The sequence below is a fragment of the Thermobia domestica genome, chromosome 11, assembly GCF_964235325.1.
Source record: "Thermobia domestica chromosome 11, izTheDome1.hap1.1, whole genome shotgun sequence".
NCBI classification, from domain to species: Eukaryota; Metazoa; Arthropoda; class Insecta; order Zygentoma; family Lepismatidae; genus Thermobia; species Thermobia domestica.
In genome coordinates, this window is record NC_137464.1 from 101,153,097 (window position 1) to 101,179,899 (window position 26,803).

The following is a 26,803-nucleotide window of genomic DNA, read 5'->3' on the forward strand; positions in this document are numbered from 1 at the left end:
GTAGGCCGATTTGAAAACAAGAATATTTATACATATTTCGTAGACCGACCCATTTTATAGGAAATAGTTGTCTTACTTTTAGTTTAGGTACCTACCTAAACTACTGTGGTAACGAAAAAGGAAAAAAATAATTCCTCACTAAATTATCATGGAAAATATAATTTTATTTTTTCCTTTTATCACATGATTTTAATAGAAAATATAAATTTAACACCTTTATATAACATATAAATTAATTTTTCATCAACTAAATGGTATTTTATATTTAGACATTAATTTCTTAAGTTTGTCACTCTCTTCAATATTTTATAGACAGACTGGTATAACTAAGTTTGTAAAGACACTGCTTTATACACGTAATAGATTGTTAAATTAAATAAGTACTTATCTGTTTATGAGAGGGAAATTATTTTCCGCTCTTAGCACATTTTATTATTATTATTATTATTTCTGTACAGCATTCTTTTTAGAGCATTTTCTGTTTTGTTTAGCACTTTTTAAAGAGCATTTTCTCGTTTTTAGTACTATTTTTGGAGTCGGTTAACAATATCAAAATAGTTCTTTATTGTGTATTTTTTTTAATACTTTGCACGAACTGCGATTTTTAAGATTAAAATTTGCTACGTATATAGTTTTGATGTTTCTTCGATATTGCACTTCTTTCATTATTTTCCCCTATATTTTCCGTAGATACTTAGGCCTAAGGTGACCAAATTCAGCAAACGAAATTCCGGGACATTCCTTTCTTAATTCTCAATATGATTGCTGTCCTCCATCGAAATAAAATTTGAATTAAGTAGAAACAAATGGAATGTGGATCTTACAAGATTGTACTGTTAGTTCGTCTGCCCGTCCGTCCGACCGTTACTCCGCATCGTTAATGGAGTCAATCCATTCACATGTTAACGAGTAACGGTCACTTTAACGGTAGCTATGCATATTCCTTAAATTTATCGAATTTTTGAGTTCAGGATTTTTGTATTGAATAGCTAGGGTGATTTCTTTCGGATGAGGTCGTTAATGTTAACAGATTAACGGGTAGCTTTGACTTTAATGATCGTTACCTATATCTGATACACGTAAGTGAATTTTTCAATTTTGTTTTTTCCAATAAATAGCTAGAGCAATTATCTAGGACAAATTCGTTAATGGACTCAATCCGTTAACAAATTAACGGGTATTGATCATTTTAAGGGTGACAAATTATTTTTTTTCATATTCCATACATGTTAAGTTTCGCATGATTTCCTTTATTGTCTTTAGCAAAGTTTAGTACAAAGATTGATGTAAACAGATTATTGAAATGAAATGAAATCTTTCAGTTTTACGTCCCACGGTTATGCCGGCTAGGTTAAAGGAGACGGTGATGACGAGAAATGAATGAAGTGGTGGAATGAAGAAAGTGGGAGGAAATGGAAGAACCCCGAGAAAACCAACACACACGGTGTTTGTTCACCACAAAGGCCACTTCACGCGACCTGGGTTCAAACCACGGACCCCATGCACCAGAGACGAGCGTTCTACCATTGACCCACCCGATCCCTAGTAAGAGTATTACGAATTACTTAAACATAATGGTAAGAAGAACCTGTAGTAGGAGAAGCATAAAGTGATAATGTTAAGAGCCAACTGAACTTAAGGTTTTTGTAGTGTCGTGATAAATGTCCACACAGTTCATAGTGCTATTTTAAATAAGTTGATAGGCTACTGCCAACAATGTTTTGTGAGTAAAAGAAAATCTTAGAATATCTTAGAATACCTTTTCTCCAGAACTCCTGAATGTAGAGTTAAAGAAAAAAAAAGACTCAGGATTTTCTTGACATCTGGTCATTCTGGCCTATTCTGTTCTTTTTTCTTGATAAATTCTTTTGATACTGTACATTTTAGTGTAATTTACATGGTCTGTGGAACACCAGAACTATCGGAAAACAAATTATACAAGAAATGCCAAAGGGGTCGTTTTGACCCTTCTGTTTCTAGAGTCTACGATTGAACACTAGAATGCACTTTTATTTTTAGGAAACCTAAGGATCATGTATTATGTTAATAATATGTACTTATAGTTTCCGATTTAGTATATAAGCAAAGTATTTGGTACAAATTTCAAGGACATTCCTATAATGTAAATTTTGAATGTAGCCAATCTGTATCGAAGCGCATATACAGGTCTAAAGTACAATGAGGTCTGAATATTACAATGCAATCATCTGACAAATCCAATCCACTTTTTCTTCCTGAAATTACTATTTCAATATCAAAATAGTACAATAGACTCGCACTTGTAATGTTGTACACAAAAACCAGAAGCCCTCATAATAATATTCAGGAGAGGTAGAGCATACGATATACTTCGAACCACTTTTATGTGTGATTTACAGAAGAATTTAAATCTAAACATCCATAGTTTACCTTGTATTATGCTTTATAAACTGACACTTAATTTTTCCGGTGCAAACTGGTAATGATGTTGGTAAAATTTCTTGTTAAAAAAAAAAAAAAAAAAAAAAACAGCAGCGTTAACAGTATTTATGGGCCATCTGCTCTACAAGTATGTTTATTGTAAAACAAAACTGTTACAAATTTCTTCTTTTGGCTATCACTCGTAATCTGGATGTCAGTATAAAGAATACTCAATATCAGTGTTCTACATTCTTTTTTCAATTGGTGTACTGTAAGTGTTATGTCGTCCATACATTCGAGTATATTAGTATACAATTCTTTATTACGGGAAGGAAATGAAGGTGGAATTATGTTGCTTAAAGTAGTACCAAACATACTTGATGCTTATTTACTTATTTTAGTTCTCTAGCAGGATGCAGAGACGTACAGGTTATCAATGCCGGATTTACGTATAAGCTAAACAAGCTATAGCTTAAAACCCCACTCTCTTGAGGGCCCCTCAAATTAAAGGAAACAACTGGATGTACATTTTCAAAATATAAGAAAAATAATAAATATAATCTACATGTAGCAACAGTGCTTCGTGTTGTGTAGACTTCTATGATGTAAGTAATGGGGCCGTTTATGCTCATCTGCTTTCTAAAATATTAGTTTCTTCATTTCTGTATATAGGGTATCTACGTTCAATTTGATACTTAAAGGGAGCCATTGCCTTTAGTAGCTTAGGGCCACACCAAACCTAAATCCGACTCCGCATGTTACATGCAGTCTGGAGTGCCCCTGTCAATCTTTATATATACAAAACTTCTTTAAGTCAACAACTATCTAATACCTAACAGGCCCGTGTCCACGGGGGCTAGTGGGCCGGCCCCCCTAAAAGTTTGACGATAGGCTTGCAAATGAACTATAATATGCTGATGAAATATAATATGATTGGGTCGGGCCGCCCTAACTTCTACTGCCCCCCTTAAATTTTTGGGCTGGCTACGGGCCTGATACTTAATACATTTTTCTTGCTTACTATTCATAAACTGAATAAACAGATAATAAACGTAAGCAGTATCAAAACATCTCATGTGATAGTTCTTGGTAAATCTCTTTTTCTTTATTCCTAAGAAAAGAACAAAATTTGAAAAATAATTTTTATGGTATGAACACTATGATTCAAAGAAAGAAAAGTAGCGCCACCTGCTGAGCACATTTTATGTTCAGGTTAAACAATGTTGAATATTCCTGAGAGATCACAATTACTCCTTTGATAATTCTTGCGTTAAAAGTAACTTTTCTTTGAAGATATGATAAAAATGAAAGGAAGAAAGGTAAAAGCAAAAAGATAATTGATTGAAAATGATGTATACAGAATGAGTAATAGTCGAATATGTATAAAGGAGCTCGGTGACTAACAGGCCGGTAGCCAGCCCAAAAATGTAGGGGGACCCGACTGAAGTTAGGGGGGTGCGATCCAAAAATATTATAGTTCATCACCATATTATAGTTCATTTGAAAGCCTACCGTGAACATTTTAGGGAGGCCCGCAAAAATTTAGGGGGGACAGCCCCCCTGGATACGGGCCTGGTGACTAAGTAAGCCGTTGTGGTGTATGTAGTCAGGGGGACTGAGACATTAGGCCGATGATAGTGAGCCAAAACACATTGAGGGTTGGAGTACCTCTAAAGAGCATGGGTGGGTTTGTAAATGTCCTCCATATTTCTGTGTTCATGTCCATGTCGTGTTGAATAAAGTAGAATATTTTAAAAAAAAGTTGGCAATGGAGACAAGCGTCCAGGTTGAAATGTATTTTTTTTAAAAAAAGTGGTAAAGGACAAGGGCGCCCATCAGGGGGGGCAAGGTGGGGCGCTTGCCCCCCTAAGAGGAAAGTGTACTTTGGAATATTGAAAACCCAATAGAATTTTTACATTAGTTACAGCAAAATTTGAAACTATATTTGAAACGTCGCTTATACTTGCCCCCCTTGGAAATCACAACATGGACGTCCTTGGTAAAGCGTTTTACCTCTAGTGCGAAGAGTTCCTCGTTTGATCCCAGACCAAATGAGTTTCTGACGGACAACGTGATATCCGTAAAATTTTTCGAGTTTGTCTCGTTTCCTCCCACATTATCAATCCATAATTTTTTGTTATCTTTTACTTTCATGAAACATACGCCTTTTTTAGCCTAAGGGGCACAATCGTGGGACGATAAATTAAAGAAAAACATATTTCATTTTAAATTAAACGTATTTCATTTTGCATTAAACATGTTTCATTTTAAATTAAACATATTTAATTTTAATTTCGTTTTAAATGAATTCATTTCAAATTAAAGGAAAAACATTTTATGTAGTCCGTAATTCGTGATATGATGTCTACCAATTTATAGGAAATTATTTAAGTATGGTAGACTACGTAATAATGATTTTATAACTACATAAAATGATAAATATATATAGGTGACCTTTGTTGAAGTTCTTTTACGTGTATGTTATTGCTTTGGTTAAAATTTATCGTAAAAGTTGTGTAGAAAGCTCATAGAATGTAACTATCAAATATGGTATTCAGTGGCGTATTTACGGAGGGGATTCCGGGCTTAAGCCCCCCCTGAAATCTTACGTACTATAGTAAAGTATATGAAATATCTTCCAGAACTTTCACATTTTCAGGCAAAGCCCCTCCCCGAAACAAAATCGTAAATACGCCACTGATGGTATTATACCATATGGTGGTTTCTTTGAAAGTTAAGTAAGTCAACACCACCAATAAGTATGGAGAATCCCAAATAGGTTGTTTTATTTATATAAAAAAAAAGAATAATTACAACATACACAATAACAAATTACAACAGCACATTGGGGATTCCAAATGTACAGAAGTAGGTAAATATATACAAAATTGGACAGAGAAAGTATAGCGAAATTATGAAATACAGGATAACAGTACAAAAATATTTTTACATAACACAAAAGAAAAGAAAAACAGAAATTTAACAGGTGCTCGGAGGAAATTGGTTAAGTTCAAATTTCCTTTTGTTTACTTTGTGTATTTCATTCTTATCTAAGGGAAATCTGAATTCAGTATTTAACATGCACGGTATGCCAAGGTTAATAGGGAAATCCATCTTCTTGTCCCGGGCACTCTAACCGCTGGACATTAATTGAATCAGTCGTTGCAAAAAGGCCATATGTCTATCCCGACCACATTTTCATTTTAGTGCAAAGTCGAGATGTAACAGAAGAAACGCGCATTACCTGTGAAAAGACCAATTGTCTGGTCACAGTATGTTACATATCCTACACTATTGCTTAAATATTATCAATGCCATTGTACACGCCGAGTTTCCAATCCAAAGCTTTTTCTTTCTTCTCAACAATTTAATTTGGTGGATATATGGCCTTTTCGAAATGACTGGTCTAATTACAAATATGTGGGTTTCCTTATGAAATAAAGGAAGTGGTTTAGTTAGACAGAACAGACAGGAACGCCGTCCCGGAAAATATTTCTCGTAGATCTTCTCTAGTTCAGTAACAAATTAGCTCCTGAGACGTATGCATTATAGCTGTTCCAGTATTTTTTTTCAGCTAAATCACTGTGTTTTGTGTAATATACGAGGAATTATCTTAGTGTAAATGATGGACAACTAGCATTATAATGGTACTTCGACAAAGTGAAGGATGTAATGATTGGTGTGGCCATATGTATGATTGTAAATCGTGATTATAACATACTCCTAAGAATTGCTTGCATTCTTTCAAGCTTCGGCGTTCATGGTCATTAAAAATTGGATGCCGCTGCAGAACAGTCGGTTAAATGAAAAACAAAATATTACTTTTCTTGCTTCAAATGATCCCCTAAGACGTTTTGGACTGTTATTATCCCGATACACACCCAAATAAATGCGTACAAACTAATAATATACATGCAAACTGATGTGTCTCCCCTTACAAGTATAAATACGCATCTTGACGTACGCCATAGGAACGACTGTTCAAAAAACACAAACCAACTTGTGCTAGGTTGCTACTAAAAGCGAAAATACCATTTAAGCAAGTCAGGGGAGGAGCGAAGCAAGGAGCTGGCTTTTTAATACGTCCATAGAAAGCAATTGCATCAGCGACGAAAAATATGCGCATAAACAAGGATAATAAAAAAAATCACTTGATATCGCAAATAAAATCACATAGGTTAGAATACGTACAATGGTTTCACACTAGTAACTTTATACTTGTAAACATAAAATACCGATTTCCTACATCGTGCAGAAATACCCCACCGTTGGAAATTAATATGTTACCCAATCGTTCTTGATATAGTTTGACACTAGTAACATTACATTTGTAAACATAAAATACTAGTTTCCAGCATTGTGTAGAAATGCTCCAATAGTGGAAATTAATATCCTAGATCAGGCATGAACAAGCTGGAGCACAGAGGATTTACTGTCGTGGACGGCCGTACGAGACAATGTGCAACATTTTTACAAGAATTAAGTAGTCATATTCAATGTAGAAATTTGTTCATCATATATTAACATCAAAGGAACACAAAAACTGTTATAACGGTAATAATAATATTTACTGACGAAAAGCAGAAAAAAATCTATTATCATTTCTGTGGGAGACTTGATGTTCCATGTTAGTAGAGTAAATGAAGGTCTGAACTCGGAAAAAAAACTCATACAAGCAAGAAACTTTGCAGAAAGTTTCCTTATGATGTCCTAATCAATATACCAAAAGGTCCCGAAAATTCATGCTGTGCTCTGGCCGCCATCTTGGAAAATGGCAGATTTTCGTAATATTTACAAAATACGCCATAACTTCCTTGCTAACTGACGTATTGTCATGAAACTTCCACTAAATTGAAGAGAAGTAAATAAAAAATCTGAAAATAATAGCCTTATTCGTATATTCTGTTTTAGTGAATGAAAAATAATTAAATAATAAAGATTTTGAAAGGTGCAGAAACTTATTTTGAGAAATAGCTCTAAAAGGATGCAAAATATCCTTTTAGTACATAAAATAAAATGTAGATGCAAAATTGTTCTTTCGTTTGGCGCAATTGAGGTTGCATTATGACAAACCGTAAAGAAGATATAATTCGTTTTCTAAACATAAATGAACATTGCTTTATGGGTTTGCATAACTACATGCATAAACTTGAGTTCTTAAAATTTGTAATAATGCTCTCATAATTAAAATTTATCAATGAAAGTTTCACTAATCCCATCAGAAATACTCAGAGAAGTTTAAATATAATTTTTAATACTTCTTATATTACCTAAAATTATAGTTCGCCACACTAAAAGACATGTATATATAGTAGATCGAAATATGTATTAAATTTATATTATAAAATGATCACCGTGAGCTACAATGCGTTCCTTAAATTACCTCGGAAATTTCCAGCATATTGTTTGTTATTTTTGATTTATATTGAATCTACATATTAAGATGTGGTTCTATTGTCATGTAATATATCGTCTTAGACAGTTGTGAGAAAATTGTTTATTATGTTTATTCTTCTTTTTACAGGCTGGAAAGTGAATAAAATACCACTGTTTCAATAAGAGTTTGTGATATGCTTGTTTCACTGCAAAAACAAAGTGAACGAAGTCTGTAGTCATTCAATATGTGTATGTGGATGGAGGTTCATTTAAGAAATAACATTTCATTTGATTTAAAGTGCGATACAGTGAAAAATACCTTCTGTGTTAACCTTAGTTTTATAAAATTGTAGTAAGAAGCTCCAAGATGGTCGAAGAAAACATTTGTGTTCAGCTTTAATGCATTCAAAGAAAACAAATTTGTATCGTTACATTTCACCAACCACTCTATATGAAATCGTCTGAAATAGTACCAGCAGCAGAGTGCAAGAGTCGTCTGTCTTACTAGGACTAGGAGGGTTTCATCTCCTCATGTCTTTTCTGGAAGCTATAGGATATGTAATGAAGGGCAGTAGATTGGAAAGTTTGACGAAGACCATATATGCGAAAAATGCAGTTGTCCATATGATATCTGGACATGCTTTCTCTCGAGCTGTACGTGCCCATACTTTAACGGCAACAGCACTCCTGTCTGTTCTCATTAATGAGAGTGAAGATCTTAAAGAAGGTGTCTTAGAACTTGCGAGGTTATTTTAATGACTGCATGCAAAGGGACACCTGATGAAGCAGTTTCTACAGAATTTTTTGAATCAGTTTGTTCGAAATTTTGAACTTGTATGCGAGCGAATGAGAGCCAAGCGTCGAACGGCCACTCTTTAGTTGCCATATTTTGAACAAGTAACTTTGATACATCAGTTCATTCGAGCAGAAAGAACAGGAAACTGACCTCATCATGTAGCAACAATTATGAAAATGATATCATACTTCTATGTGGCAGGAAACATCTTATATGCAAAATCAGCACATTTGTTCGCAAAGGAAATGCTTGAATTGGAATCTCTCCTATCTCCTGAAAATTACCGAAAGTTCACCATAGAAGGATATTTTACACGTGGAAGTGGTATTACTGAGAATACTTTAATGAAGTGGATTCTGGGTGCACCAACATGTATCGAAGTTGCTCGTGCTGTTGAGAGTTTAGCTGGAATTATTCCTTTGTCAACAGATCGTGTAGAACTTAGAGAGAGCCAAAAGAGCAAGGATGCGTCTGATACAGGTATTTTAATACAGTGGCTAACACAACACAATCCCTTTAAGCATAAATCAAGAGTCCTTATTTATCTGTCAAGCGGACTTGTCGGAGGATCTGATGTAACTTGTGATGAGGCACTTACAAAGGGAAGAGTATCAATGGAACCATTTGAAGGTAAGGATGTATTTACTGCTTCCTTACGGAGAGAAGACAGAGTAATACCTCTAGCTGCAGTTAACTCAGGAATAAAAATTAATAATACTGCTGTAGTCATTCATCAGCAACAATTCTTTAATCGAATCGTGTGCGCCTTTAAAACTAAAAGTGAGCTCAAACATTGCTTCAAATTTAAATTAGCACCGAAACTTCCATCATTTTTTGACGACGTATCAATGCGAAAAACGAAGAAATAATCAACCATTCAACTGTTTAAACCAGAAAAACTGGTTACTAATTAACTTATTTTCAGATTTCTTATTTACTTCTCTTTAATTTAGTGGAAGTTTAATGACAATACGTCAATTAGCAAGGAAGTTATGGGGTATTTTGTAAATATTAAGAAAATCCGCCATGTTCCAAGATGGCGGCCAGAGCAAACCATGAATTTTCGGGAACTTTTGGTATATTGATTAGGACATCATAAGGAAACTTTCTGCAAAGTTTCTTACTTTTATGAATTTTTTCCGGGCTCGCCCAAATTTTGACCTTAATTTAGTGTATTATGTTCTGAACCAGTCTGAATAAATTTTTCACTGCGCGGTGGTGAGTTGGTAAAAATTTCAATTCAATTTAACGAGTTTCGTAAGAAATGCATTTTCGATAACCTATCAGGCCGGCTGAAGAAAAAGATTCAGTAGGCCGGAGTCGGCTGTTGCACATAACTGTCCTAGGTGATTCTTTTACGAATGTGCTCGCTTTCTATCCACGTTGAATAATCATATTGGTTATCGTGATCTCTCTTTAGGCAAACTCTTTCAAAATTGTCTGTAGTAATTTTAACCATCATTCACAAATAAACATCTCAGTAAAAATTGTAGTCTTCTTTCATCCATGATTCAGCTTAGAAAATAAAATTAAGAAAACGTGGAACAATAGTCTCATATTTTTTTTTTTTGGTTTAGCTTCAAGGCTTTGAAGAATCTCTATGAAATCTACAGTGCTCTCTATTAGGTAAAATCATGTGCAGTATTTTGATTTCTTGTAGAGATTGAAGTGAGCTTTGCGGTTGCCACTAGCCGCATACATTTACAAAGCAATTTTATAGTTTTACAATTGCTTTTTATGCTATAAAGTAGTTTGATATGAAGCTTTTTTACAGAGGTGCGTGAAGTTCCTCCACCCACCTCTCGATAAAAGATAGTAAATACTATCACGAATTAGTACTTATTTTTTGCTGACAACAAAGGAAATCGACAACAATCATGGAGCCACTGATTTCACACTAGCTCCCACCAACTCGGATTCGATGCAAATCTATGCCAATATTTAGTTCTCAATTTATGCTGACTTATGCCGCATGTTTTACAATTTGTGATACACCGAGAAGAGAGAAATTAGTAACAAAGGTCTCAAGGGGGTGTGAAGTTAGCACCCACCAAGTCGGATTATTGATTCAAATATATGTCAATATTAATTGCTCATTTTGTGCCGTATGTTTTACAATTTGTGCAGAAGGGAGGAAAATGAGTATCTAGTTTGGAGGGGGAAGAATGAAATATTAGCCCACACTTTCTGGATTAAAAATACCAAAATCACTATTGCGATGGATTTGCCTTCGGATACTAGTATTTATGAACCAAAAATCATAATTTGTCCCCATACAGTTAATAAGTTAGAAGAAGGTGTTTGGTTTTAGTTGTCGTTCGCTACACAAGGTAGTAGCCACCGAAAAAGGGCACTTCTTGCAAGAGTAGAATTCAACACGTAATCCAATGTTGCCACATGTATGGGCACCGATCTCTAGGAGAAACGGAGATGTTCCCTCCCCAAAGTTTGCTTGGACCTTCCACAATCTGGATATTTTTGCTCGAATTTTAAAACATCTATCTGACAACAAAATGAATATACCTTAAATAACCTCTCCCTCAAACTTATACAGAAATCGACGCCGCTGACCACATATATTCACTGGGAGCTAAGGAAACAAGATACCGCACAGGGTGCCTATGTTGTCTTTTTCGTATATGCCAACAAATCGAATAACAATTTGTGGCAATTGTCAAGGAATGGTGAATGTGAAAGTAGAACAAGCGTTTATTAAGGAGGCTGCGAAAACGGCTTTTCTGTCCCGAAAAATATAATTTCTTCTTCCTTATGTTTCGCAAGAATTACACCGTCTCTTTGTTACAAAAATAAATAAATAAATAAATCGATAATATGTATATTGTCATACATCGAATTATTTGTATGACATTTTTCAAAAATTATATTTTAATAAGAAAATACGATAATATAAACATAAATAGTAAGAATGATAAAATAATTTAGCAACATGCAACCATATTAAACAACAAGATAGATATAAACATTATTAAAGAAAACAAGAAAATAAAACTTTTTTTAAGAATAAAGAAAACAATAGTAACTGACTTCTACAAAAGCACTAATAAGTAGAAAATAATAATAAAAATATAAAAGCAGCAAGTAATTTATTACCATAAATTATAAAATTTTACATAAAATTTTCATTATGTAACATTACTATAAAAATTTGAGACCGTACCAAGGCAAATAAATTAACGTCATAAAATTATCTTTCAAAAACTGGTTTTATATTAGGCATTAATTTGTTTGGCTTGGCACTGATTTCCAAGCTTTTTTTTTTTTTAAAAAAAAAAATAGTAACAATGAATTATTTGCTGCTTTTAAGCATTTTATTATTGTTATTTTCTGCTTCCTAATGCTTTTGTTGAAGTCGGTTAATATTGTTTCTTTAAAACAAAATTAGTACATTTTTGAAGTCAGTTATCTGTTTTATAGGTTCCTTGATTTTTTCACCTTTCTAGCACCTCTGTACTTTAGTTAGATACCTAAAGTAAAGATAGGACACTAACTAGGGATGATTCCATACCGGGACCAAGTACCTGGATAAAACCTTTATATTATCTGAAAGCTCTTGCCTTGAGAAGTACAAAACCGTTTTCAAATCACTGGCAAACCAACAACCTGACACTATAAGGGGCCAGTTTGTTGGTGTTTGTGACCATATGATGACATATTCGAGAGAATTAAAAATGAATGTTACGACGCATCACATGTAGGCGCCTGGGCCCATTATGTTCGTTTTTGGCTCGTTGCTAGAACGTGACTCGGGCAAGGATTTGATAATATCGCTTTGCATCCAGACGTACCCATTTGGTCAGTGTTGCAAACGAAATGTAAATACAATGTAGCAGATAGTTTCTCTATCGCTTGATGTAAATCCATGTAACGTGGCACAAACATCATTCGTCACTAGAGAATATATACTGTGGACGTATTCCTCTCTCAAGGACCCTAGTTTGTCAGTGTTGCCAGCCAATTGTAAAAATGAGGTGTAAAACAGGTTCCGTACGATAAGACGTTTACACGCCAAGCTTGGCAGAAACATCACATGACACTATAGCAAAAAGACGTTAAGTTTGACAATCACCCAACCATTCTAGGTTGTCAGTATTGCCAACCAAGTGTTAAAATGAGAAGGTGCAAAACAGGTTCGTATGATGATACGTTTATACACCAAGCGTGGCAGAACACCACACGACACTATAGCAAAAAGACGTTGAGTATGGGCATCTCCCAACCAAACAAATCGATAGGTTGTCAGTATCGCAAACCAAGTGCAAACATCACAATTTTGCAAATGCGTGCGTGTCATTGAATGAATATATAACAAATATGACATAAGCAGCATTGGACAATGGAAAACGTAGTGTGAATATCCCCGTCTCCCAAGCACACTAGTTTAGCAGTGTTGCCAACCAATGTGAACATTCAAGATTTTTGCATGTAATCTACAGCATGGGCAGACATAATTAGACTGTGAATCATGCTAGATTTCCCATTGTCCAACTCTGTTTATGCCATATTTGTTATATATTCGTTCAATTGCAAGCATGTCATTTGCAACATTGTGATGTTTACACTTGGATGGCAACACTGACAACCTAGAATGGTTGAGAGATTGTCACACTCAACGTATTTTTGTTATAGTGTCGTGTGGTGTTTCAGCCAAGCTTGGTGTATAAACGTCTCATCGTACGAACTTGTTTTACGCCTTCTGGTTTTCACAATTGGTTAACAACACCAACAAACTAGGGTCCTTGAGAGAGGAATACGTCCACAATATATTTTCTCTCGGGACGAATGATCTTTGTGCCACGTTACATGGATATACACCCAGCGGTAGAGAAACTATCTGCTACATTGTATTTACAATTCGTTTGCAACACTGACCAAATGGGTACGTCTGGGTGCAAAGCGATATTATCAAATCCTTGCCCGAGTCACGTTCTAGCAACGAGCCAAAAAATGAACATAATGGGCCCAGGCGCTTACATGTGATGCGTCGTAACATTCATTTTTAATTATCTCGAATATGTCATACATAGGGACACAAACACCAACAAACTGGCCCCTTGTAGCGTCAGGTTGTGGGTTTGTCCGTGATTTGAAAACGGTTTTGTACTTCTCATGGCAAGAGCTTTCAGATGATATATAGGTTTTATCTAGGTACTTGGTCCCGGTATGGAATCTCCCTAGTAAGTTCCTTTAAAATGAATCGACCTACCAATCATCTATGAACATATACATTGTAAAAAATTTCATAGGTAAATTTACAAAAAAAACGCTAGCAATCTGTTTGTCAAACATCTATGTAATTCAATTTATAGCTATAAAATAAGATTACTAATATAATATGGTGTAAAATTACAAATTTTATGAATAAAATATCATATTTTCTTATAAATTTACTGTAAATTTGTAAAAAAAAAAAAGCAAATTTTGTAATTTAATCTAAGGAAATAAATACCAACTCACAAAATGAATGGTGAATGATCTTACATTGATATTCGGCAATTTAAATATTTTTGGTATATATCGGTCTAAGCGTTATGGAATTATATGTGATCATACATACAATATTAACACTACCAGTTGCCGAGCACTTCCATGATCCAGTTTCGAAGACTATCAACATACCCTAAAGAATTTTTATACGAAATCACAGCAAAAATATATTTTATAAACATAATGTAAATCAACAAAAATTGGTGCACCTATGTACCAATTATACGTGATCATACACACAATAGTAGAATGAACCTTGTCAGCCGTTGAGGATTCTTATGGTCTAGTGTTAAAGACTATTGTTAGATCCTCATGAAATTTATATGAAAATACCAAGAAATTATATTGTTTCAAACAGAAGCAAAATTATTAAAGTCTGTGCACCCATGTTTAAGTTATGCGTGAACATATATACTATATATCACCCAGTTCATCATGAATCATCTGTTCAGCCACATTTTCCTGTTGAGATTACAAAGATTATGTTGTAGCATACTGAGGTCCAGACTAGTAAAAGATGCATTGCGATTGTGGTATGATCAATAGCGCTGTTATTGTGGCGATGTTATGTGCAGCTAATTGAATAATCTATAAGAAGTGATTGTTTGATAATTGTAACTACTGCAATTAATTATATGACCAGTGCAACAATTTAAGCCATGGTATTAGAAGAGTAGTAACTAGCTATTATTTTTAACTAAACATCTCTGTTGCTGGTTATGCTTATAGTTATATTTAAATATCCAGCACGTCAGTATGAAAATCATCAGCTTCGCGACTCTTCAACATTGCAGGAGGTTACGTCTTCCACCTTCTGAAATTAAACGAAATTAATATGCACCAGCTACCAGTTATAACAATTATGAAATAGAAATATGGTCATCAACAGGGCGTAGCCAAAAATCTTTGTTGGAGAGGTCCAAAGTTTGGGGGGAAACAACGATACAAGACACTATGTTTATGTAATACTGAACCTCTGCCATTATGCATCCAAAAACGTGATAATTTTATTGCTTAGTACTTTTTTTGTATATTCTTAAAGAAAAGAACTAGATAGTTTTTATAGGAAAAGAAAGTGTACAAATGAAGTGTAAGATAAAATCTTTAGGCTACACCAATCATTTTCCTGCTAAACAAGCATAGTTTTATTATAATGTGTACATACGTTTCCTGGGGAAATTTTTTTGGGAGGAAAGGTTTGGACCCGGCGAACTCCCGCATGAGTGCGTTCCTGATCTACAATATAGAGGGTAACAAAAGTACGTACATTGCTTACTGTAAGATACAATGCATGGGTTATCTGAACACTATCATGTATTAGTAGGTCTATTATTATGGAAACACAAAAGTCTGCACCTGTTAAAAAATAATTCGGCCCTAATTAGAATTTTGAAGTCGGAAAAATATGTATAATCTAGAACTCAATAAGGATTCTCTATATACGATTGTGCGATATATAAAATATGCTATGCCTTTTTCTCGTAAAGAGTACAAAGGCACAGATAGCGTATTACATAGAAGTCAATGCTGTAGTACTCAAATATTCATAGGTTATACCCTTTTTTGTGAAAATTTATGATTGACATAAAGACATATGACAATAGAGAAGGCATTTAAAAAAATAATATAAAACGCATGCATTAATAATTCCATTAAAATAAAAGACTGCAATATTGTTGTATAGTATAAACCCAAAGTAACCAAATAAATGTTAGATAACGGTTGATCTTTGGTGCTGATCACCATTTTTCAATGGTGCTATACGTTAATACGTTAATGATGTCTACTTTGCCGCAGTAAATTTTCAATCAGCCTATTTTCATCGGAAAAGCAACCAAATTGACAACCAGTTTACAATTTAACCACTTAATGATGATCATGCAGTGAATATTGGTTGGCTGAATTCAACAAAATCATTAACTATAAACTACAATTGAACCAGAATTAGTAACTATAAATACTTGTCTCTCAAAGTTGTTCTAGGCACGAAAAATCAAATCAACAACATAGCAGCGTTGGCCTAATTAATTATTTGATTACTTGTGAAATCATTTTATGCTATTTTGTTGATGGTACTCGTTATATAAATCACTCCACTAATAATATAAATAGGTGTAAGTAAGAGAAGGAACCTACTCATTGCGAGCGAGAAGTAACAGTGAAAATCGCGTCCATTGTACCAGAAGGAATTAACAAAATTGTACTAATGTTCGGTTTTTCAGCGAAACTGGTTATCGATTTTCTTCAAAACCGGTTCCGTTTTTTTTTTTTTTTTCATAATTGGTTTTATTTCTGACCAGAATAGTGTTTCATTGTTCTCCGGAAACCAATTCCGTTTCCACAGAAATAGTTTTATGTGTTTTCGAAAAGTTTTCACCGAACCAGTTTTCGTGAAAACCGAACCCGTGTTGAAGAAAACCGAAACTGGTTTCGGCAAAACTGAACCAGGTTTTGGAGAAAACCGTAACCGGTTTCGGTGAAAAACCGAACTGGTTTTGGAGAAAACCGAAATGTCGGTTTTCGAATTTCCGTCTTCCATTCCGATGTACGTTATAAAAACCATTTTTGCCCATTGCTAGTCCAAACATTGTTATGAATTATGACCACAGTCCACTCTTATTTAACCTACTTATCAATCATTAAAATTTCGTAAGTGAATTCCGTATACTAACGGAGATATGAAATTTCTGATACTAGTGTACGTTTCGTGTACAATTATAAAGATCAAGGTATGTTACTTACCCACTTCACCGATGAGTTATCACTGATGGTACCGGTACATTAGAAGTAACTTTTAATTTGGTCAAATTTGTAACTAACTTCATGAAGATTGGTTAATTTGTGAAACTTATGATTATTATTATTATTATTATTATTATTATTATTATTATTATTATTATTATTATTATTATTATTATTATTATTATTATTATTATTATTATTATTAGAGAAATTTTGCCCCTTATTCTTCAGGGATATCAACAGAAGAAAAATGGATAATTCATAAATCTCGAATGGTAACACTGGCCGTGTTTTATGATAAATAATAATTTTTAGAATAGTTATCAATAAACACGATATTTTAAAGGATTTGTAAAAGGCACCATTTGCTTTGCGCTTGAATGATTTCAACACGAACCAAGAGAGATAGTTCCTAATTTAAAATAAATAAATAAAAATAGGTTAAAACATATATAGATGCTCTTTTAATTAAAAAGAGAATAAACTCACCCTCAAATAACATGAGGAATGATGTAAGTTTGAAAAGCGCAAGATAAATATTCATCACATTTCATTATAATGAAATAATTTTTACGAAAGTAATAATTAATTATTGAGTAGTTTGGTTAAATATTCACTCTGTTCGTATGTCCGTTCATCCAAGAGATAAAAAAAAATCAAGAATTATTGTATGGATCACCATTAATTTTGGTTAGGATGAAAATGTCAAAAGTATGGAATCATGTTTGTTAATAGTCAAACCAGAAGCAATAGAAATCAAACATTTCCGGTTTTAGCATTGATCACTGTAGAATACAAATAAGGGATAGGGAGAGACTGTTTCCTGCAATCGAGTAAGAATCCTAAGAATATATGCTATCTCCATCCTTAACACTCTACTAACACCGGAAGTGATAGAAATCCACTATAACTTCCGGTTTCAATGTTGGTCTACAGTGCACAGGGTAAAAACATAAAAGTGGGAACTAAGAGTGAAGTTTGGAGATCAATTTATCGTGCTGAGAATAGGTACTATCCTCTCTCTTAACCCTCTATTGAAACCAGAATAGAAAGAAATGAACCACTTCTAGTCTTAACATTGATCTCTGTAGAGTAATAGATAAGGAGAAGTAGATTCCTATAATCAATTAAGTGTCTCAAGAATAAATTCCATCTCCACTTTAAACTCTCTACTAAAATTGGAAGGGGTAGAAATCTCACGGGAGAAAATATCACACCGTAGAAACCAAACTCTTTCACGTGGTGTGCACATGATAACTGATACCTGTTAATGTTATTACATCAAGTATTTGCGGAAGTTTCCCAATTATGGTTCAATATATATACCCCATCATTCTTAATTAATTTCAATCCCAGGTGTAGTAGACCCATTTGAAAAAAAAAATAATAAAATACCGACCATGTTTCATTCGAATCGGATAAATTGTTACATAAATGACATGAACTTACTAATTTAATATTGCATGATTACATAAATCTTTTATGGCAAAGGAAAATGAATGGTGAATGATTATGAAACAATGATTGGAATGAAAATGCACAAGGAAACGAGAGTATCCAAGTACGATCTTGTTCATTACAAACTCATTTAGTACGGGATTGAACTAGAAAACTCTAACACCAAAAGTGGGCGCTCTACCACTTTTGTTATTACTTTCCATGACTACTAGACTCAACAGCGATATGAGCTCCTTCGTGGCTAAGCGGTTAGCGTACGCGCCTTTGGCGTGGGAGGCCCGAGTTCGATTCTCGTTGGGAGCTCATGTAGTTCAGCTTCCACGTTAGTCAGTAATCCCGTCTGATTAAATTCAAAATCAAGTCAACTCAAGTCGACAGCGATACGCAAGTAGAAACATTGAGAGCAACTAAAAACCCACCGATGCTTTTGTTAAAGGGTCTCAACTCTTCCCCCTTCAAGATCGGTAAAAGTTAGGGGCTTCGATCCAACCATATTATAGTTCATTTGCAAGCCTACCGTGAAGAATTTTAGGGAGACAGTAAAAATTTAGAGTGACCCACCTCCCATGACCCCCGTGGATACGGGCCTGCGCCTCCTTTTTTCATTGTACTTCTTTTTAGTGGTTCTTTGTAAATTATATTGGAAACATGTCACTTGGAATAAAATGTAATGGTTAAAGCGCATAATGAAAAATAGCAGAAAGAGGAGAGAAAACCTTCTGGAAACCACACACAGCACTTTCTTCACTTTCTTAGCCGATACCTTTCTAAACCATTCCTGAAGCCATCATCTTCCAATTCCAGTTACTCCAAAAAAAGAGAAATGGACAGATGAGTAGCTGAAGTTGCATTTCTCCCATAAATCTCTCTCAAAAATAATGTTTGTCCTTTTTATATAAGATTAATTTCAAATAAACTCTCAAAATGCGACTCGCTCCAACCATTTATAATAACCTCTTGAGACATTTTTAGTGAGCTTTTTCCTTTGTCATTGTACAGGTCTATATTTTATTGCGCTATTTTTTTCCTTTTTCTCTTTTTTAAAGTCTTCTGGTACTGGCTATAGCTATTTCCATTTATTTATTAATTAGATTTTGTGTTTATTGAGCATTCACCAGTCCCAGTCAGGGAAAGGTAACTCCCGTTTCTTTTTAGCTGAGCTTAAAAGTATGCATTCTTGAATTCTACGCATAGACTAAAACACACAAATAATTTAGGTAGAAGATGAATATTACAATTAGTAACAAGAAATTTGTATATTGTAAGTAATAGACTCGATACATTTACAAGTAAGTACATAAATTACATTAAAATGAACTATAGAAACGATTTTACGTATTTTTTTTTTTTTTTAATTTTTAAAAGACCTTTTTGTTCTATGAGAGTTTTTCTGTTACCCACGAAATTCGGAAACACCTTTGGGGATACTAAAGATTGGGAAGAAATTTCTAGTCTCCTCTCGATTCTTGTATCAAAACGGAGACGAAAAGTCTCATTTTTATTCAGAACGAGACGAAAAATTTCTCAAGCTCTAACTCATCCGTCTCAGATCACAAACACTGTTTTAGAGTTTCAGGATTATTTGTATTTTTTTAAAAAAAACTATAAATTGATAGAGTAAATGCAGAACACAATGAACATATAGGGATACTCAAGTTGAGTTGAGTTGATTTTGAGTTTAACGTCCCTTTCAACAGCGAGGCTATATGAGACGGGACCTACTGATTAACGTGGAATCCGAACCACATGAGCTCCCACCAGGAAGCGGATACTCAAGTTGTTACACAGTAAACTCTAATACTAAATATGGCTTAAATGTTATTGGTAGACCTGTCGTGACCTACAATATTCTGATAAATTCTAGATGAAATTAAGAAAGGACCCAGAGTATAAATTTTGTACATAAATAAAAAAAAAACGAGATGAGAAAATAGTCTAGACGAGACAATAAAGGCTTTATTAGAATTGAGACTAGACGAGACAGAATTAATCGAGAATCGAGACGATGCCAGACTTTCCTTTAAAAAAAGTTACGAGACGAGATGATAAAACGTTATTTCTTGTTTAACGTCCTCGTCTCGACTCATGGGCAACACTGCTTGTAATGTTTCTCTTGGAAGCGAAATAATGTGTTTAGGAGGAACATGTACTGTGAAGATTGATATCATATGTTAATATAATAACATAGTGTATATTGAAAGAAAATGCATTAAGTTAAAGAAATTAGCATAAATACAATACTAATTATTATGATACTCGGATTTATTAACGTATAATTTCCTAGTATAAAAAAAATGTGTAACATATAGAAGTAATTTCGCAAAAGAACATTATAATAATTCTGGGCCGCGGTGGCTCAGTGGTAGAGCGTTCACCTTTGGTACTTGGGGTCTCTGCTTCGATCCCAGCTCGCACCATGTGAATTTTCTGTTTCACCTACATCTAAGGTGAGATAGAGATAATTAGAGATGCAAAAAAAGCCGGCTTTTTTGAATCGATGGTTTTTTGAACATAAAAAGCCAGCTTTTTTGGGAAAAAGAGAATTTTGGAAATTTTGGCTTTTTTTATTTTCATGATTTTTCTATTTGAATAGCTTTCTTATAGTATACTCTAAAGTTAAATAAGATTTCATGACCTAAATACCATATTTCGCTCTGGAATTCACCATCATGATGGATGGAGCATATGTTTTATGAATTAAAGTAAACATATAGTACGTAGTATTTGAGAGCAATTGTAGAGGATATTTAACTTCTGAGTTATCGACATTTTTTTCTTCTCTACGTCATTTCTTTTTAGTAATCCGTGTTTCATTTTTGAGATTAGTAGGCCTACTCTAGCTTCTAGCACATAAGTTAAACTTCAAGTTCTGTTTTTCAATATATCCACCAGAGCGTACATTTGTCAATATATCTGTCAGAGTGTACTTCCACATTTCTGTTATACTGTAACTGTGCAATGATTTAGCAATAATCTTCCGGATACAACCTTGAATACAGTTTTACAGAAATAATCAGTAGCGGATTCAGAAAAGTATTTTAGGAGGTATTTGCTGAATGTTTGGTGTTTCTAAAATTTCCTAATTTTTATTTGGGAGGAGCTTGAAGTTTATGAGTATAGGCATAACTAATATTTCGGTTTGTTTGTATTCAGCAATAATCTTCCGGATACAACCTTGAAAACCATTTTATACTGATAATCAGTGGCGGATTTAGAAAAGTATTTTGGGAGGGTTTTTCCATATTAATGTTTAGTTTTTCTAAAAGTACCTAATTTTTATTTAAGAAGAGCTTGAAGTTTATGAGTAAAGGCATAACAAATATTTCGATTGTTCTAGAAATTCCGTAATTTCGGGGTACAGTCTTCAATCTGTAAGACATCCCCACCCTAACCCTCTTCGCAAATCCGTCACTGCTGGTAATTAGTAATAACGATTTAAAACTATAAAGGAAGTCGGCCAGGATTCACAGTAACGCACTATCTCTACATTCACAGATGGAATTAAGGAAAACTTTTGTCAAAATGCTCGAATTCGGGGTTGAATCCCGGACTTCCCGATAGAAGCGCAAAAACTAACCACTCACTCATGGTTGTTGTGCAGTTGTACTTAAATATATTCTCCCTCTCTATGGCTTATGGAATCCGAAGGTTCAATGCCGCGTTCACAAAAGCTCTCCACTGACTTCTTTATCCTTAGCCAACTAAATCCAGTTTTTATTTTGTATTCCTATTTCTGCGAGATCCATCTTAATATTGTCCTCCTATCTGCCCCTAGGTTTTCCTAATGGACGTTTACTAATTGGATTACCATTTAAAACTTTGAAAGCGTTCCTACCTTCTTCCATTCTGGCTCCATGACCTGCCCACCTGAGACTCATATACTTGATGACTGTAACGATGTTTAGTAAACCGTATAAATTATGCAGTTCTTCGTTATGAAGTTTCCCTAATTCCCGTTCCTCTTGTGTCCGAATATTCGTCTCAGGATTTTATTTTCAAATACTTTCAGTCTGCGTTCTTCTCATCGCAAACGACCATGTTTCACAACCATACAGAACAGGCATGATTATCGTTTCTATATTTTAAGCTTTAAATTCCTCGACAGATTTCGCGACGTCAAAATATTTTGAACTGAATAATAACACGAATTTCCTGATTTCAGTCGACATTTAATTTCTTTGCGAATATGATTTTGGTCTGGTAATATTGATCCTAGACATTTGAAAGTATCCACTTTGTCGAAAGTGTTATTTGATATTTTAACGCATCCACAATTTGCCGTATTACGATCCCAGTGAACTTCCATGTATTTAATTTTCTCTGCATTTACTTCTAACCCAATATCGCTGCAAGCGTTTAGTAAGGCCTATGCATTTCTTTCTATTGTTCTCCTATCATCCCGTATTAAATTTACATCATCAGCATACGCCATAACCTGGTGAATACCATTCAGCTCTAGGGCCTGGTTGCTATCTTTAATTTTCCTTATAGCGTACTCCGGAACAATGCTGAGTAATAATAGCGAAAACGCATCTCCTTGTTTCAGACCATTCTCGACGTTGAAGCTCATGGACAAGAAATTTTCTAGTTTTACTTTACTCTGGATTCATTTAAACACATTTTAATTAATCTAACTAGCTTTTTCGTAATTCCGAATTCTGTAAGAACTGTACAATACTTCCCTCCTATCCGAGTCGTAAACCTTTTTAAAATGAATAACCAGCTGATGTACTGGGTAATATATTCCCATTTCTTTTCGAGTATTTTTCAAATTGTAAATATCTGGTCGATAGTTGATCGATTTCCCTAAATCCACACTGATAATCTCCAATAATTTCATCTGCGCATGGAATCAATCTTGTTAATATAATGTTAAGAGAAATGCCTCGATAATTATTACAATTCACAATAGTCGCCTTTCTTGTGAATTGAAACAGTGGTTGATTTTTTCCACTCTTCTTAAATGTATTCCATAGCTTTAAAAAAAAACAAAAGAATTGAATTTCTGTCGTTAATAATTCGGAAACCTTCAGGACTGGGCAAACCGTGATGGTGGTTATAAGCCTAGGAAACCACATGATCAGATGAACGGTCTATTACGCATATGATCCATGAACAGAAAATTTGGTACTTACCCGATTCTAAACAAGCTTGAGGAACAGTCAGTGCATTATAGAATTCGGAATTTTACAGATTTTGCAGATCCAAAGCACATAATAGGTGGTAACAGATTATTACGTATGTGATCAACGAATGAAAAATTTGTTCGAAATATCCATACAATGTATATGAAAGTTAAAACTTTCAAGAGTTTCAAGAATGTGCAGAACCACACGAAACCAAACTCTTGATGTGCAGCCTTTAAGATTATCATATAAATGTATTTCTCTCATGTTTTATTTTGTTTTGTTTCAAAAAGAAGAAGTGTAATTTTTTGAAGTAAAAATACTACATACAATTTTGTTAGTTATTTGTGTATCATTTTTTAAAAATAAAAGTACTTATTTTTGTGTATAAGAGGTTAAAAAAAATATTACATCTATTGGTTAATCCTTAGGAATTCATAATGAAAATATGTTAAGAATTTTTAAAAAATCTTTTTGAAATTCATGGTTTATTTTATGTTTTATATTATTACCTACATCAACCACTAATTAAATGAGTTTTTGTGCTGTAAAGAAGCGAAACAAAGTCTGCTTTATCAATTTAAAGCAAAATTTTGAAAAAAGCCCAAAATTTCCCAAGCAAAAAAGCGAAGCAGAAAAAACTGAGATTTTTCCAAAAAAGCCGTTTTTTCCCGAGCCCTTGCATCTCTAGAGATAATGATATAAATTGCCAGCAGGTTTTGCAGGCGAAACAGGAATAGGCCAAACAGGAAGTCACCTGTGAGAAATGAAATCTTTCATTTTAGTTCCACACCTTTGAGAAACAATCGAATATTAATAATAGCTGTATAAAATTGTCTTTACATTTTTAAAATAACTTTTTTTAATAAATTGAATGATGATATATCACTGACATAACATGATTATCAATTGCTAGAACTCTTCCGGATTTAATTACGATACTGAATGGTAAACACTATACGATGACTATGACACCGGATTTAAGTTCTCAACTTATTAATATGTACGATTAGCAGTTGGTAACAACCCGCGTTCTTCTAACTGTAGTAATATTAGTAACGGAACTTGTGCGCCATACGTTATTAAGTTCCGTTTTGTCTGCAATTTTATTTAAAAATAGTGAATGAGAAGTGTTCTAATTAACTGTAATTTTGATTATGACATTTTTCAATTACATTTACAATAGTTTCTCTGTCATCTGCTGGAAGTAGAAAGAATATTTTAAAATGTTTCAACTCAACTAGTTATTTTACATTTTTTATTGAGCTCCATAAAAAAATCGATCATTTGTAGTAACAAATTCATGCTCTTAATGTCAGAATAAAAGTAAAACTAAAAGATACGGGAGACCGCCTTAAACTTTCTGGCTCCAATTCCTTAAACTGAATCATGTAGAACAAAGGGCGCCCATCAGGGGGGCAAGGTGGGGCGCTCGCCTCCTTTTAGAGGAAATTGTGCTTCGAAAGATCGAAAACCCAATAGAAATTTTAGAATAGCTACTGCAAAATTTGAGACTACATTTGAAATGTCGCTTATACTTGCCCCCCCTTGGAAACCACAACATGGGCGCCCTTGTGTAGAACTATAGTTATTGATGAAACATTTTCTTGTGAAAAGCATTTTCGGTAAACCACCTAAAGAAAACTCATCCTCAAAGGTAAACTACCCCTTGCAGATTTTTTCCTAAGAAATAACTTAGGCCATATGTTAGGGTTTTTAATAAAGCATTTGTTTATAAGACCATAACAAAATCCATCAGTGGTATTTTACATAATTGTAAAAAAAAAAAAAAATCTCACCCCAAAAGTAAACAATTCGTTGTGGATATTCTCATGGAAGTGATTTATACAACTTTATAAGAATAATAATGAAATATTTATTTGCGAAATACGACCAAATTCGCCTGAGTCATTTTCGAGAAAGTAGTCTGAAAAGAAATCTATCTCAAGATTGAACTACCCCTTGTGGTTTTTTTTTTTTTTTTTTTTGTAAGGAATAATTTACACAATATTATAGAGTTATTAATGAAAAATATGAACAAACTGGCTTGAGTTGTTTTTGAGAAAATTGTTCGATAAGGAATCACTCCCAAGTATAAATTACGCCTCCCAGATCTTAAAGAATAAATGAGTTATGCAATATTACCAGGATATTAATGAAATATTTATGAAATGTGAAGAAAATCGCTTTTTTTTTTTTTTTTTTTTTTTTTTTTTTTTTTTTTTTTTTTTAGAAAATCGTCCGAGAAACTAACACCGAAACATAAACTATCCCTCGTAGACCTTTCTAGTCAAACGAGTTATGCCATATTGTGAGGTTATTAATAAAATATTTATTTGTGAAGTATGAACAATATTATTGCCTGAGCCGTTTCTGAGAAAATGGTCCAAAAGAAAGTTCACCTCAAGAATAATTGCCCCTTCTCGATTTTTCCTAAAGAAACTACTAATACCACATAATGGGGTTGTCTTTGGAAAATTGACTTATAAAATATAAACAAAATCGTCAGAGTTCTATTTTGAGAGAGTCGCATTTTTTTTATTTTTACCCTTGCTTTTAAGAAGTAGTAGAAAGAAAGTTCGAAAACCCCTCTGGAGAATCTCATAAAAAGCTTAAGTTTAAAATTTGGTTGAGACACGTTGAACGGTATGGCCTCTAGTTGAGTGTACATCAGAACGAACGGACAAACAGATATAGAAAAATCACTTTTTCGGTATCTATAGGCTATGAAACGTGTAAATCCATTGAAATCTCGGATTCGATTATTTTTTCCCGACCACCATACTTTCTTCTCTTCTTGCGTTGCGCAAATGTAAAAATATTTCTTCTACTGCGATTCTTAAAATATATTTTTCTATTATATAGATATTTGTTTAAAGCCCAAGGTTGCTGTAGACAACCGATTATCTTTCTTTTCTTTTTTCTTTCTTTTTTTCTTTTCTTTTTGCTAACGCACAATGAGTTTTCTCCATTGGTTCTGGGTAGTTCATCGTAAAAGATAAAAGCTTTGTGTATTGTAATTTTTAGTCTAGGAGTCACTTGACTATTTTATGCAATCTTTGTTTTTTTGCGGGGCTAGATTAATTTTTGATACCGTCGGAATATTTCTTCAACCTTTCCTTCTTTTTTTAAAAAAATAGCTTGAATTGTTCAAAAGAATAATTCGAAACATAAAATTGTCCCTTATCTCCACTGACAGTGGCGCCAGCGACTCATAATTGTGATTTACTCTATAACTTTCTGAGCATTGCTCGCTGATGATGTCCTGCTGGTCTCCACCAGGCGCGCTCCAAGAATTTTTTGTTGGGAGGGTCCAAGTTTTGGTGAGGCTCCAATACTACAAACCATTACGTCTATGTAGTACTCAACGGGTATTATTATGCACTCGAAAAGATGATAA

The 26,803-nt window shown here is 33.9% G+C and overlaps 2 long non-coding RNA genes across 6 annotated transcripts in view; one reads left to right on the top strand and one right to left on the bottom strand.

Annotated features, from left to right (window-relative positions):
- The window catches only part of LOC145664330 (uncharacterized), a 1,055,818-nt gene that overhangs the window by 468,633 nt on the left and 560,382 nt on the right, over positions 1-26,803 (top strand). The window lies entirely within an intron of this gene.
- The window catches only part of LOC145664332 (uncharacterized), a 137,268-nt gene continuing 122,001 nt past the window's right edge, over positions 11,537-26,803 (bottom strand). For 2 of the 5 annotated variants that reach the window (XR_014127372.1, XR_014127373.1), the window contains one exon: positions 11,537-14,891. This is a non-coding gene — a long non-coding RNA (uncharacterized LOC145664332). The remainder of the gene's footprint in view (positions 14,892-26,803) is intronic. The other 3 variants (XR_014127374.1, XR_014127371.1, XR_014127375.1) reach the window with 2 other exon arrangements.